General features: G+C 40.4%; 1 protein-coding gene across 4 annotated transcripts in view; it reads left to right on the top strand.

Annotated features, from left to right (window-relative positions):
- ISM2 (isthmin 2) overlaps window positions 1-14,583 on the top strand; it is a 41,856-nt gene that overhangs the window by 4,911 nt on the left and 22,362 nt on the right. The window contains exon 2 of one of the 4 annotated variants that reach the window (XM_069092310.1): window positions 11,656-11,868. The exons of the other annotated variants lie outside the window; for them this stretch is intronic. The gene's annotated coding sequence lies outside the window, so the exon portion shown is untranslated. The remainder of the gene's footprint in view (window positions 1-11,655; window positions 11,869-14,583) is intronic. 4 annotated transcript variants of the gene reach the window in all.

Here is a 14,583-nt window from a genome sequence, read left to right as displayed (position 1 = left end):
AACCTTTACTCCTTACAGAAAGATAAAAAAAAAATGACACATTCCTTGTCCTCAAAGGGTTTAAAAGCTAATAGAAGAAAGATGGTGCAAAATACAAATGAACTTGATAAAAGGAAGGGTATAATGTGTTCAGTGAGGAGCTAGCCAAACGCTATGAGAAATGTTGATCCTACTAGTAGCTCTGTGGAATGATGTAGGCAGGACACAGGTGTTTATTTCCATTTAAGATGAGAAAACTGAGACTTATAAAGGGTTTGAGTTGCTCAAACTAAACTACATTAGGCTAATCTGATTATTCTATATTCCAAAAACCAATAGGAGATATTAAAGAAGACTCCTTTTCTACTCTACATTAAGGAAGTCCTCAAATAGACTATTGCTATCTAAAAGACCCTGAGGGTACAAATAATAAATTGAAGCCCCCCCCCCCATTTCAGCATTTAATCGTGGCCTTCAAACCTGAATCTTCTTGAGTTTTTCCCTAAGCTTGGCTACTAGCCACTCACAGAGTCATCTCTGAGCCAATAACAGTTCAGATCATAGGAACAATTTTGGAAAGGACCCCAAACGCCATCTGGCCCAGCCCTCTCCTTTTGTAAATGAGGAAACTGAAGGCCAGGGTTGGGGAAAGTGATTTGGCTAGAAGAATATGCCTTTGCTCATCCACCTATCTGGAAGTCCTTCAAACCCTACCCCCTTCCTCTGAACCCAGCTGAAACTTATCTATCCTTCAAAGCAAAGCTCATATTACACCTTCCTTGTGAGGCTTCCCCTAGACAGACCAGCCCCCAGTGAACACTCTTCCCTGAATTCCCTGAGTAGTTACTGCTACACTGTTCATTTGGGATTTACCATGTACTCCCACAGAGTGTTATTCTTTTACATGCCCACAGTCTGTTTTATTTCTCTAACTATATTATAAGTTCTTGAGGGCAGAGACTGTATCTTAGACCTTGCTCCCCAGCAAGTATTCTTTGACCCAGTGACTCTGGCCTCCTGGCTCTTCCACAAACAAGGAATTGCATCTTTTGACTCCAGGCATTTTTTCTGGCCATCCTTCATGCCTTGGAATGCTGTCACTCTGTCTGCTGATATCTCTGGCTTCCTTTAAGTCTAAACTAAAATCCGACCTTCTACAGGAAGCCTTCCCTAACACTTCTTAACTCTTGTGCTTTTCCACTTTTAATTATTTCCTATTTATACTATATATAGTTTGTTTTGCATATATTTGTTTTCATGTTGTCTCCTCTGTTAGACTGTAAGCTCCTTGAAGACAGGGACTATCTTTTGCCTCTTGGTATCCCTAACACTTAGCACAATGTCTGGCATATAATAGGAAGCTTAATAAATGTTTATTGATTGTTGGTATTATTTTTTTATTAGTTCAATAGTTTTTTTTATTTTTTTAAATTAATTTGTTTGTTTCCTTTTAGTTTACAGGACTCAATTCCACAATTCCTTGAGTTTCACATTTTGCACCCCTTCCTCTCCCCCTCCCCCCATGGCGGCGTATAGTCAAGTATAGGATCTGTAAATACTTTCACATTATACATTAGTCAGGTTATAAAGATGGATTGTATCAGCTGGAATGAAAAATGGTATAGAGGACATAAAACCAAATAAGAGAAGGAAAAAGATCGGGTATTTTGCTTCCACCTGGATGTAAACTCAGTTCTTTCCAGTTCTTTTTCTGGATGCACATATTTCTCTCCATCATGAATCTTTTGGGATTGACTTATATCACTGCATTGCTGAGAAGAGTCCAGTCTATCAAAGTTGGTCATCACACATATGTTGTATCTGTAATTGTGTACAAATTTCTCCTGGTTCTACTCTTCTCACTCAGCATCAGTTTGTATAAGACTCTCCAGGTAAATATGAAGACCGTCTGCTTCTCGTTTCTTATAGCACAATAGTATTCCATAACATGCATATACCACAATTTGTTTAGCCATTTCCCAATTGAAGGGCACTCCCTTAATTTCCAATTCTTTGCCACCACAAAAAAGAGCTGCTATAAACATTTTTGTACATATGAGTCTTCCTCCCACTTCTATGATCTCTTTGGGATATAACCCTAGGAGTGGTATTGCTGGGTAAAAGGACATGAAAGTATTTATAGCCCTTTGGGCATAATTCCAGATTGTTCTCCAGAAAGGCTGGATCAGTTCACAACTCCACCAGCAATGCATTAGTGTTCCAATTTGCCCACATCCTCTCCAGCATTTATCGTTTTCCTGTTTTGTTATCTTAGCCAATCTGACTGGTGAGATGTGGTACCTCAGAGTTGTTTTGATTTGCATTTCTCTAATCAATAGTGAATTAGAACATTTCTTCATGTGCTTTTAGATATCTTTAATTTCTATCTCTGAAAACTGCCTGTTCATATCCTTTGACCATTTATCAATTGGGGAATGACTTGTATTCTTATAAATTTGACTCAATTCTCTGTATATTTTAGAAATGAGCCCTTTGTCAGAGACATAGGTTATAAAGATTCTTTCCCAATTCCCTACCTCCCTCTTAATCTTGGTTACATTGGCTTTGTTTGTACAGAAGCTTTTCAATTTCATGTAGTCAAAATTATCCATTTTACATTTTATAATGTTCTCTAATTCTTGTTTAGTCATAAAGTCTTTCCCTCTCCACAAGTCTGATATGTAAACTATTTCTTGTTTTTTTTTTTTTTTAAGCAAATGGGGTTAAGTAACTTGCTCAAGGTTACACGGCCAGTTATTTCTGGGTGTGGTGCTGAGTGTGTGAGCCCGGGATTCGATCTCCAGGTCATCCCAACACTGGAGCCGGTGCTCTTACTCGCTGAGCCACCTGGCCGCCCCTGAGCAATTGGGGTTAAGTAACTTGCTCAAGGTTACACAGCCAGGTGTTTCTGGGTGGGTGCTAAGTGTCTGAGCCTGGGATTCGATCTCTAAGTCTTCTCAACACTGGAGCCGGTGCTCTTACTTGCTGTGCTACCTGGCTGCCCCCAAACTATTTCTTGTTTTAGGAGACTGCTTACAGTATCAACCTTTATACTTAGATCATGCACCCATTTAGACTTGATTTTGGTATATGGTGTTAGATAATGGTCTATGCCCAGTTTCTGCCATACTATATTCCAGTTTTCCCAGCAGTTTTTGTCAGATAGGTGAGTTCTTATCCCAAAAGCCAGGGTCTGGGGGTTTATCAAACAATAGATTACTTTAGTCGTTGACTTGATTGTTGATATTATTGATTGATGAGGAGGATTGTGAAATACTAGAACTAGCTATCCTGGATGATTAAAGGAATTGGTCTGGGGTATAATTATGTAGATATATAATAGATTTGAGTAATAGGGTGAATCCGTCCAGGATGGTAACCTAGAGGTAGAGAATTAGGCTCATTAGCCTCTGAGAGTCCCTCTCAAGGGACCTGAGGATGTTTTGATTCTGTCTTTGGGGTTTGGCAAGTTTAGATCAGCTAATCATCTTCTTCCCCATTAGCTAATAGTCTGCTAGAGGTAGCAGATGCATATTCTAATAACTAATATTTACTTAGTACTTGCTGTGTGCCAGGCACCATCCTGAACACTTCCTGAATATTATCTCCTTTGTTCCTCACAGTAACCCAGTAACACAGTGAAGTAAATATAATTATGATCCCCATTTTTTAATTGAGGAAATTAAGGCAAAGTTTAAGTGACTTGCTCAGGGTCACATAGCTAATAAGTGCCTGCGATCATATTTGAACTCAGGTCTTCTTGACTCCAAACCTAGTGATCTATCAACTGGGCCACCTAGCTGCCTCCATTAAGGACTGACCCTAAACCCACATCAGAATAATCCATTTAGGATCCTGAGGAGAGGCCATACCCTTTTTATACCTCTGCCATAATGACAATCCTCTTGACCTTTTTTCTATCCATATTGTTTTCATCCCACGACCAAAGATGACCTGAGCTATCTTGGCCCTTCTACCCACCACCTAAAACTGCCTTAGTCTATCCCCAAGCTTGGACATTAGGTTCCCAGAGAGTTATCATGGAGCCAGTAACATTTGAGATCACAGTAACAGTGTACAAAAGGACCTCAGTGTCAGTCTAGCCCAACCCTCTTGTTTATATGTAAGGCAACTGACACCCAGGGAGGTTACTGCAAAAAAACAAACAAACAAAAAAAAAACCCAAAACCTAAAACTTCCATTTCTTAAGGTCTAGAGCAAGAGGTCTTAACCTTTTCATGTTAGAGATTTCTTCCTCTTGGCAGACTGGTAAAGCCTATGTATGCCTTCTAAGAATAATATTCTAGGGACAGGTAGGTGGCGCAGTGAATAGAGCACCAGCCCTGGAGTCAGGAGGACCTGAGTTCAAATCCAGCCTCAGACACTTAATACTTACTAGCTGAGTGACCTTGGGCAAGTCGCTTAACCCCAATTGCCCTGCCTTGCCCCTTCCAAAAAAGCAAAAAAATAGTAAAATTCTAAGTATATAACATGGAATACATAGGATTCAAAGGAATCCAAAGTTTAGTGAAAATAAAGATGTATTTTTTTTCCATTCAAGTTCATGGATTCTCTGAAACCTATCTATGGGCTTCTAAGGTTAAGGAGCTCCAGTTTAGAGGTGACAGTCTGAACAGGGGACAGCTAGACATGTAGCGGGGAGGAAAGGAGCAGTGGGATATAGTTAAAAAAACAAAACTCTGGGTTTGAAGCCAGTGGGGCAGGGTGGGGAAAGGAGGGAAGAAGAGAGCAAGCATTTATTGAGCACCTACTCTGTTCCAGGCACTGTGTGAATTGCTTTCCAAATATTATCCCATTTGATCCTCACAACAACCCTGTGAGGGATTGCTAGCGTAGCAGCAAGCACCCCAGCATCCCTAGGGTTGCTGCCAACACAGGTTCTTGGATCTTCTTTGATAAAGGAAAGCAACTCAAAATGGGTTAACAAGCTTACTTCAATCAGTCAAACATATATCGTTTACCTAGTTCAGGGGAAAAAGGTCAGTACCCCACACTTCAGAGTATACAGACAATTATCAAGACAGAGAAACAGATCAAGTAGACAAGTTTCCAAACTGTCCAACCATTACATCCATACCAAATCAACATCTGGGTTTTTCAAAGCCGGGGGGCTCTCAACAACGGCTTCCCAGAGTCTCATCTGATCAAATCACAGAACACTTCTCAAAGTGAGCCCCAATGCAAAGCCTCACATCAGGGATTATATAGCCTTCTCCTGGGTCAGAGAATGTAACCACCCTCTTGACTCACGGCCCAATCACACAGCATCAAGGTGTGGGCATTTCTGAAAACCAAGCCTCCTGCCACAGGTTCCATGTGGCCATATTCAGCCTATTAGGAGGCAGAGTATATTTTCAAATCAAGGAAGGTTCTCAGAGTCTCTTAAGCCTATCAAAGGGCCTAAGGGCAGGGAAGATCTTTAAATTTGCATTTCCATTACAGGTAGGTGCTATTATTTTATAGTTGAGGAAACTGAGGCAGACAGAGGTTAAGTGACTTGTCCAGGGTCACACAGCTGGGAAGTATCTGAAGCTAGATTTGAAGTGGTCTTCCTGATTCCAAACCCAGTGCTCTATCTCCTACTGAACCACATAACTGCTGTGATATAGCATGGTGTAAGGGGAAGAATCCTGGATTTAGAATCAGAAGACCTGTGTTTGAGGCCTACCTTGGTTTCTTATCAGCTGTGTGACCATGGATAAATCACTTGACCTCTCTTGGTCTCATAGGATTTATATCAGAATGGATGTAGAAATATTCTAACTTAACCTCTACATATTGGCAATGAGGAAATGGAAGGCCAGAGTGTCAAATTTAAGTCCCAAGAGTAGAAGGTAGAACAGACCCATGAGTGTTCTATGACATAATACTGATTTCCTCAGGAAAGTATTTTAATTGAATTAAATTGAATTTGACCCAGTTTTCTCCCCTGCAAAATGGGGCCAGTATAACATATGCTTCTTTATAAAAAGTTATTATGAGGAGCAAAGATAGATGGGGATCATTATATTTATGCTGCTTTACAAAAATTTATTGTGAGGAAGCAACAAGAATATGTTGTATATCCTTATATGTAAGTTGGGCCACTAAATGGAACACTGAATAGAGTGCTGGGTCTGGGGTCAGGGAGACCTGAGTTCAAATGTGACTTTAGAGATTTACTGTGTGATCCTGGGCAAGTCACTTGACTCTGTTTGCCTCAGTTTCCTCATCTGTGAAATGAACTGGAGAAGGAAAAGGCAAACCACTCCAAAGTCTTGGCCAAGAAAACCCCAGATGAGGTCACAAAGAGTGAGATACCACTAAAGGAGCAGTTAGGTGGTGTAATGGATAGAGTACCAGCCCTGGAGTCAGGAGGACCTGAGTTCAAATTTGACTTCAAACACTTGATGCTTACTAGTGGTGTGACCCTGGGCAAGTAACTTTAACCGAATTGCCTTGCCCCCATGCCCCTTAAAAAGAGCTGGACACAACTGAAATGACTAAAGACTGTAGCTAGGACTTATGTAATGCTTTAAGATTTGCAAGTACTTTACAAATATTCTCTCATTTGATACTTACAATAACCCTGGGAAGTAGGTATTATTATTATCCCCATTTCACAGATGAGAAAAAGGAGGCAAACAGAGATAAAGTGATTTGCCCAGTGTCACACAGTAGGTGTCTGAGGCAAAATCTAAATTCAGGCCTTCTCAATTCCAGGTTCAGCACTCTGTGTCCTGAGCTCTCTGTCTCAAAGAACTACTGTAAGAGATATTTCCTTTTTGGGGGGTGGGGGTTGGGAGGCAGGATGAAGATTTCAAATGCCAGTCTTTGTGATGAGAGTGAGATCTGAACTGAGCTCTGTTTTTCCCACTCCCCACCCTAAAAGACTGTCATTGTCCAAACCCCTTGGAATCCCTGTCTTAGGTAAGAAGTATCTGAATCCCCTTGGATTCATGGGGCAACCTCCTGGGGCCCTAGAGTTCGAAGTTTTCTTCCCTTCCCTCACTAGCTACAGCCATATTTGGGCAGCAGCCTAGGGGAAGGTTGGAGTGAGGAGGAAGGGAGGGGTCTGAGGCCAGGGAAGAGTCAGAGTTGCTCAAGAATAGGGGGAGGGGAGGATGACTAGGAATGTTGTAGGTTGAGCAGCTGGGGTTGTTGGGCCCCCATATGCCAAGACAATTTCATAGTTCCTAAAGTGCTAGTGAGTGGAGATGGGGCTAATGAGAGGGTTAAGGATGGACTAAGTTAACAGCAGCTCTGCTCACAGAATGCATTAAGGATTATGGCTAACATGCTTCCACAATATTAACTGGGAACATGTGGCCTAGGGGTGGGGTGATCCTAGCCAGGCTCTAAGTAGGAGAGGATATATATATATATGACTCTTATCCACAGATTATCATATGTACACATATTATGGGGTTTTGTAACTGCGTGGGTGAATGAGTTTGGGTGCACGAGTGTGTGTCCTCTGTATATCTACATGCTCTTTTGGGGGAGTTTGAGACCTGTAATTTCACTGATATAGAGAACTCCTCCTGTGAGGAAACCTCTCTGCCCACACAAATCAGGCACCTTAGAGAATTGCCTCGACAGAGCCTCAAGGGGCTAAGTGATGTGCCTGAGGGTCATACAGTCAGTATGATTCAGACAGGACTTGAAACCAAGGGCTTCTTGTCTGGGTAGAACCACCTTGGCAAACAGGCTAAACCAAACTGAAGGTAAAGGACAGACTTCCAACCCATCAGTGATTTAGGGGGTGTCTGCCTCAAGCATGTGAAGACTTCCCCTGGAGAAATGGGCCGATGAGAAGAATTTGTTCCAATGGCCATGAAGGCCACTGAAGCAGACTCTGTGTAGTGCCTCAGAGCTTGGACAGACATAGAAGATGCATCCCAGCCCATCCAATAGTCTTGATTTTAATTTTGCCTCTAGACTTTAAAGAACCTGGAGAAGAGAGTGAGGCTGATGACTTTGTGCAACTCTGCCTCACTTAAATCCAGTTCACAAGTAATTTAAGACATCATCGTTGATGTCATTGGTCCTCTTTGGAAAGGAAGGATGAACAAAAACAGCAGCTCTGTATCTCCTACACCATGCTACCTTTCCCATATGATGTCATCTAAAATTTAGTTCAGTTTAAAAAAAAATGTTGAGAATGTAAAAGACCCGATTCAACTTCCAATGTTGACAGTTAATTAACTGACTGAGTGACCCTGTGCAAATCATTTAGCATCTCAGTGCTCTAGGCAGCTCTGTAAGGCTAGAAGTTTCCAAGAGGGTACCAACTTGCATTAGTAGAGGAAATTTCCTCATCTTGGAGTTCCCTTGTATCAATGAAATCACAGGTCCAGTCCCTTCCCTCTAAAATATTTAATGAGTTGAATTTAAAAAGCAACAGTCCCCACAAATGAGTCAGTGAATCCACGAATGTGTGCCAGTGTGATGGATATGTGTCCACGTGTAGATAGTGGAGTTGGCGGTGGTGGTTCTATCCAGGTCATAGGTCCCTCCATCATATTCTCATCTAAAATGCAGACAAAACTTTCTCAAAGGGGAGATTCTTAGATTTCTTTGAATTAGGGAGGAAAGTGAGGTTGTGTTGAAGGCTCAGTGAGGAATCATTTTGGATCATAGGTTGTCAATTTTTTTTTCTGATATCAATGGAAGGGCCAGGAAGAGGATTCACGGCACTAACTGTTGCTTTCTAAGGGCATTAAAGCCTGGCACTGCAGTTGTGTGCCCCTGCTGTTCTCAATGCCATCAGTAAAATGGGAAGAATACCTCAGTGTTGGACAGCAACTCCCAGGGCACTCAGAGCCCTGGCTCACTGGGCATTTCCCCTGTCATCATTTTCATCCAGATGTCTTTATTAGCCGGCACCCTTGCAAGTAAGTAATCTTATATCAGCTGCAGCCTTGGGCTGTTCACACAGGCAAGATCCCACAGGCAACTTGCAGGCTAACACAGGTGCTCCATTCAGGGAACACTCAGAGAAAACTGAACAAATGCACCTTGTGTGCCTATGGAAGGGAAGGCCTGGAGGACAACTGACTGGGCTAAAATCCTTTGGATTGAGCATCCCCACATTCTTTTAACTGGGATTGAGATTGCTCCCAGGAAAGGCTGCTATTCAGGGAAGTAGAGAGACCTCTGCTGGGGCTCACTGGAAACACATGCTGGGGGGCGCTGAAGGCTTAACATTAAAATACCATTTATTCTAAATTTAACAAACACCAAATAAAACAGTTTTATATTCATAATAGAACAGGAAAAAAGAAGATTGTACATAGAAATTCAGGTCTCTATTAAGTGTACTTGATTTTCTTTTTTAAGCATATATTAAGTTCAACCTGTAGCTTTCAAAGCTGTACTATTTGTTTCTGCTTCTTTCTGACTTCTTTTACTCTGCCTTTTTAAAAAATGCCTCTTTTCTTTCATTTCTTTTTTTAATACAATCTTCCTATCTTTACTCATTTTTTTTCCCACATCCCACTGGACAAAAGAAAGAAAAGAAAAGAAAGTCTTTCTAATTAATGCATACTCACGCAAAAATAAATTCCCACATTAGTTGCATTTAAAATTGTCTCATTCTGCATCTTGAGTCCATCATCTTTCTGCCAAGAGATGGGTAGTATGCTTCATTATTCGTCTCCTGGAACTAAGATTGATTGTTGCATTTATCAGGATTCTCAAGTCTTTTGAAGTTGTTTTCCTATATAATGTGGTTATTGTATAATTTGTTCTAGTTCTGCTCATTTCATTCTGCATCATTTTATTTAAGTCTTCTCAGATTTTTCTGGAACTATCTGCTTTGTCATATCCCATAAAGCAATAATATTTTTAATAATATTTAATTTAATAATATTTCTTAGAGAGCAATAATACATAATAATATGGCATAATTTGTTCAGCCATTCTCCAATAGATAGACAGTTAAGATATCCTATATATGTTTTACAGTCACCACTTTTCTCCACCATCATTTGGGGAGAGTTTGGGAGTTTGATTTTGGAGCTGAAGCACTGGAATAATAGGAGAAAGAATCCTTTTGAAGCTCTTTCTTTGTTTTCCCCAAAGTTTTCATAGAGATTCTGTCCCCAAGAGATTTTCCTGAAACTCAAAGAAAAGGGGCAGTGTCCTAATCTGAGCTAGGGTACACCTCCCCACACACTTTGATCTCAATAAACTTGAGGAGAGAAAGTATATATACAGTATAGGGATTCCACAGAAGCCTTGCAATGGAGAAATTAGAAGATGATGATATGTGTGTATGTATATGCATATATGCACATTCAATCATCAAGCATTTCTAAAAAACTTTCTTTGTGCCAGGTATTGTACTCGCAGTCAGCCAGCAAGCATTTATTAAGTGCTTACTGTGTTCTAAGCAATAGTAAAAATCAGTTTTAAAAAAACTTAGTAAAAGGAGCGGCTAGGTGGCGCAGTGAGTAGAGCTCGGGCCCTGGAGTCAGGAGGACCTGAGTTCAGATCTGGCCTCAGACACTTAACACACAAAAACTAGCCATGTAACCTTGGGCAAGTTACTTAACCCCAGTTGCCCTCCAAAAGGAAAAAAAATAAAAACAAAAAAAATTTAGTAAAAGATCTCCCTCCTGCACCAAAGGCAAATCCAGTCCCTTTTCTCAAATACCCCATGGTCTAATGGGAGAGACAGCAAGTAAACAGCTATATACAAACAAGATATAGACAGGATAGACTGGAGATAACAGAGAAAGTACCAGCATTAAGGGGAATAAGGAAAGACTTCTTATAAAAAGGTTAGATTTTAGCTAAAACTTGAAGGAAGCCAGGAAAGCTAAGAGGTAGGGATGAGAAAAGAGAGAATTCCAGGCACTGGGAATAGCCAGCAAAAATGCATAGAGTTAGGTCTTGTATGCAGAATAGCATTGGTCAGTAGATCACAGAGTATGTGGTAAGGGGAGTAAGGTTGGAAAGGCAGGTAAGAGCTATGTTACTAAGGTTTTTGAATGCCAAATGGAGAATTAACGTCCCGGAAGTAATAAAAGACCACAAGGAATCAAGGATTGTATAAGCCTGGGTAACTGGGAGGATGGTGGTTCCTTTTTTAGGAATGGGAAAGGTTGGAAGAAATGAAGCTGTGGACATGCAAGGTTAAGATGTCTGTGGGGCATTCAATTCAAAATGTCTGATAGTTAGTTGAAGATGTGAATCTGGAGATTAGGAGAGAGTAGATCTGAGAATCATCAGCATAGAGAAGATAATTGAATCCATGGGAACTGAGATCTCCAAGATAAATAATATACAGGGAGAAGAGAAGAGGGCCCAGAACATAGGTCTCAGAAAAACTTACCATTAACAGGCATGACATGGACAATGAGTGTGGGTGGAAAGGAAATAGAGGCACCCAATTGTAGACAACATTCTCAATGAGTCTAGCCACAAAATGGAGAAGAGATATGACATAATAACTAACTGTCAAAGATGGATGTGAGCAGGGAGAGATTGAAGATAGTGAAGGAGTAGGAATGATAGAGAGGACAATCTGCTGGAAAAGATGAGGTGAAATGGGATTACTTGTAGCTGAGTGGGGCCTTAGCAAGAAAGGACCACCTCTTTATGTGAGATGGTGAAAGAAGAGAAAGTGACTGAAGGCTTCTGATGATTCCTTCTCTGTCTCCTTTTCAGTATCTTCTTCCAGATCACACCCTCTAACTGTTGTGCACAAAAGGAGCAAGACAGAAGATCCCCGAGATTAAAATTGGAAGTGGATTTTATTGCCATGGGACTTGCCGGGGTCACATACCAAAATCAGACAGTAACTTGGCATGAACAATATGCCGTTTTTTAAAGAGATTACAATAGTCAGGTCACGTAAGCTGAAACTACAATCAGTGATTGGTCAGTGTATATTTGAATTTTCCCTCGTTTTTTTCCTAGACTGAACCCCCCACTCGTGGGTCAATTAGGAGAGAGAAGGGAGGGGTAAAAGTTATGCTGAAATGCCTGCTTACAGATCAATTAAGGGAAGGGAAGGTGGGGTTGTTGCTTACAGATCAATTAAGGGAAGGGAAGGTGGGGTTGTTGCTTACAGATCAATTTAGGGAAGGGAAGGTGGGGTTGTGCTCAACATTCCCTACTCTTTTTTTGTAGGTATGTCAAATCTTTGACATGACTGGGACCACATCATCTAGGTTATCCAATTCCGTGCCTAAAGGATGGTATCGGGGGTCCCTGACAATTAGCAATTTAACAGTTAATAGGGACTTCCTATAATCAAGGCCATAGTCTCAAGGAAGGGGAGGGGGCCATATTTTTCCGTCGGTCCTCTAGTTGAATTTCTCCAGGAAAGAAGCTGTCCTAATAGAGGTCAGTTCCAGCTTCTTGGGAAAGCCGTCTGCATCTGATGTCATCTTTTTCAGATTCCAAGGCTCGGGATGATCCTTATATGACTAGAGTTCAAAAATACAATACAAGAGCTCCCAGAAACACAATTTTACATATAAAGGTCCAGTTTTTAGTCATGCAAGATTGGTTCAAACAAATAGTTCAGTTTTCTTAGCCATACAAGGCTAGGCTCAGTTAATACAATGAGGTTTTTCTCACGATTTTTCAAAATGACATAATTACATTAAGTCAGGTATATGTCACCAAGATAACCAAGAAAACTTACATGCAGAATATACAAGAATCATAATTAACATGCAATTGCGGGGCAGCCAGGGGGTGAAGTGAGTAAGAGCACCAGCCCCAGAGTCCGGATGACCTGGGATGGAATCCGGGCTCGGATACCACCACACCCAGAAATAACCTTGAGCAAGTTACTTAATCCCAAATTCTTTAAAACAAAACAAAATACCACACAATTCCTTGTATCCCAGTGACCTATTCCATTTAAGCAACACGTTTAAATCCCAGATGCCTCATGTAGTTACAGAATTTAAAAAGAAGTTTTGCTTCTCCAGTTCAGATCTAGAGATGACCAGATAATTTCGACTTAATAGAAATTAGTACAATTACGTAATATTACTGCCATATTTTGAAAGTACAGAGAATTTTCAGTTTATTTATCCTTTGCTATTTCTGCTTTCCTAAATCCTGTACTTGGTATAGGGGTCCTTTAAAATACGAAAAACCTTTTTAAAAAAATTGATTTCATCTGCCCTTCATAAAATTATCAGACAGATGCATTAACAAATTCACATTAGCTTCACCCTTGACACTATCTTATACAATCCTTGTGCTAAAATCCAAAATCCAGACTTCTGATCTTATTCCCAAACATGCTCAAATCACGAATTCACATAATAGGAAATTTTTAAAGCCAATTTTATGCATCTGTATTTAATCCCAGGTGTCATCTCGCCTGATCCTGTTGCTCTCCTCAAACCTCACTATCCTGGTCAATCAGGCATCTATTTCATTACTTTTTGCCGTATTACTAATCATCTCCTTCTTTGAAGGATGTTATCTCTATATTTATTCATTTATTTGGCCCTGAATATTACTTCTCAGTGAATTTGCTGTAGAATAAGAGAGGGACAAAGTCAAACCTTGCCAGAATGAAAACTTCCTTAGCCTTGTTTGATTCCAGGCATGAGTCATCTCCACTAGTCATTCAGAAAGCAATCAGGTGCTGAAAGCAAGGCTTAGGCATAGGTGGGAGGTTTCCTTTTTCAGAAAGAAAAGGCACAATTGGGAAAGTCAGAGAGATCCCACCTGGGCAGTGTCCAAGGTTGTCCCCAAACTTTTCCAAGCACAGACATCCACCTTGAACAGTTCGCAGCCTGCAACCTCTGCCATCCCATTATCAGCTTTTATGAAGACTCCTGTGATCAAGACTTAGAAGAATAGTAAAATTTACTGTCCCTCAAATTATTAAATAGCAAATAAGTATGGACTAGTGTCCTTCAGATAGGGCCATCTAAAATTTGATTGAGCCATTAATTACAAACTCAAGTTACAAATCTTTCTGCCTTCCCAAAACTTCCTCATGCTCTCTCAACATACTTCTAAAACTGATATCAACTATCTGGAAACAGGAGGGGCTGGATAAACCCCATTTGTCCCCTAACGTTCTTATCTGCTTTGTTCAGCTTTTCATAAATAGACTTTAGAGATAGTTTGAATTAACCTGGTGTTAAAAATGGTATCTTTTCTTTTCTCTCAACTAAAGTAACTCTGATTAACCTAAACATAAAAATGGTATCTTTCTTTTCTCTCAACTAAAGTAACTCTGATTAATCTAAATATCATGTACCCAAGTACCCCATCATTCCAAGCACCCGATCATTCCCCCCCTTAAACAGCTGGGACCCAAAATCATTTAGGTAGATCTGTCTCTGTTTCATATGGGGCTAGGTCTGTAGCCAGAGGCTAAAACGTGGCTGAAGCCAGGTCCTGTCCACAAATTGTTTTCTGGGACACCTAAGCCCTCATTTCCATATTCTAGGTTTTACAAAACTTAGAAGAGGATTCACAGGGTCTTTTCTTCACATAATTACCAATAAGTAGTTTTTCCCAAGCATGCTATTGTAAATACTTGATTTATGTATTGAAACTTAAAAAGAAAAACTTAAAAGTGAATGATTTCTTAAATTAAAACATTTCAGAATA

This window comes from Petaurus breviceps, unplaced genomic scaffold, assembly GCF_028583685.1.
Source record: "Petaurus breviceps papuanus isolate PSGF00001 unplaced genomic scaffold, PetGlider_PUasm1.0 189, whole genome shotgun sequence".
Taxonomy (NCBI): domain Eukaryota; kingdom Metazoa; phylum Chordata; class Mammalia; order Diprotodontia; family Petauridae; genus Petaurus; species Petaurus breviceps.
Note: the sequence above shows the minus strand (reverse complement) of the source record. Positions and strands in the feature narration are given on the sequence as shown.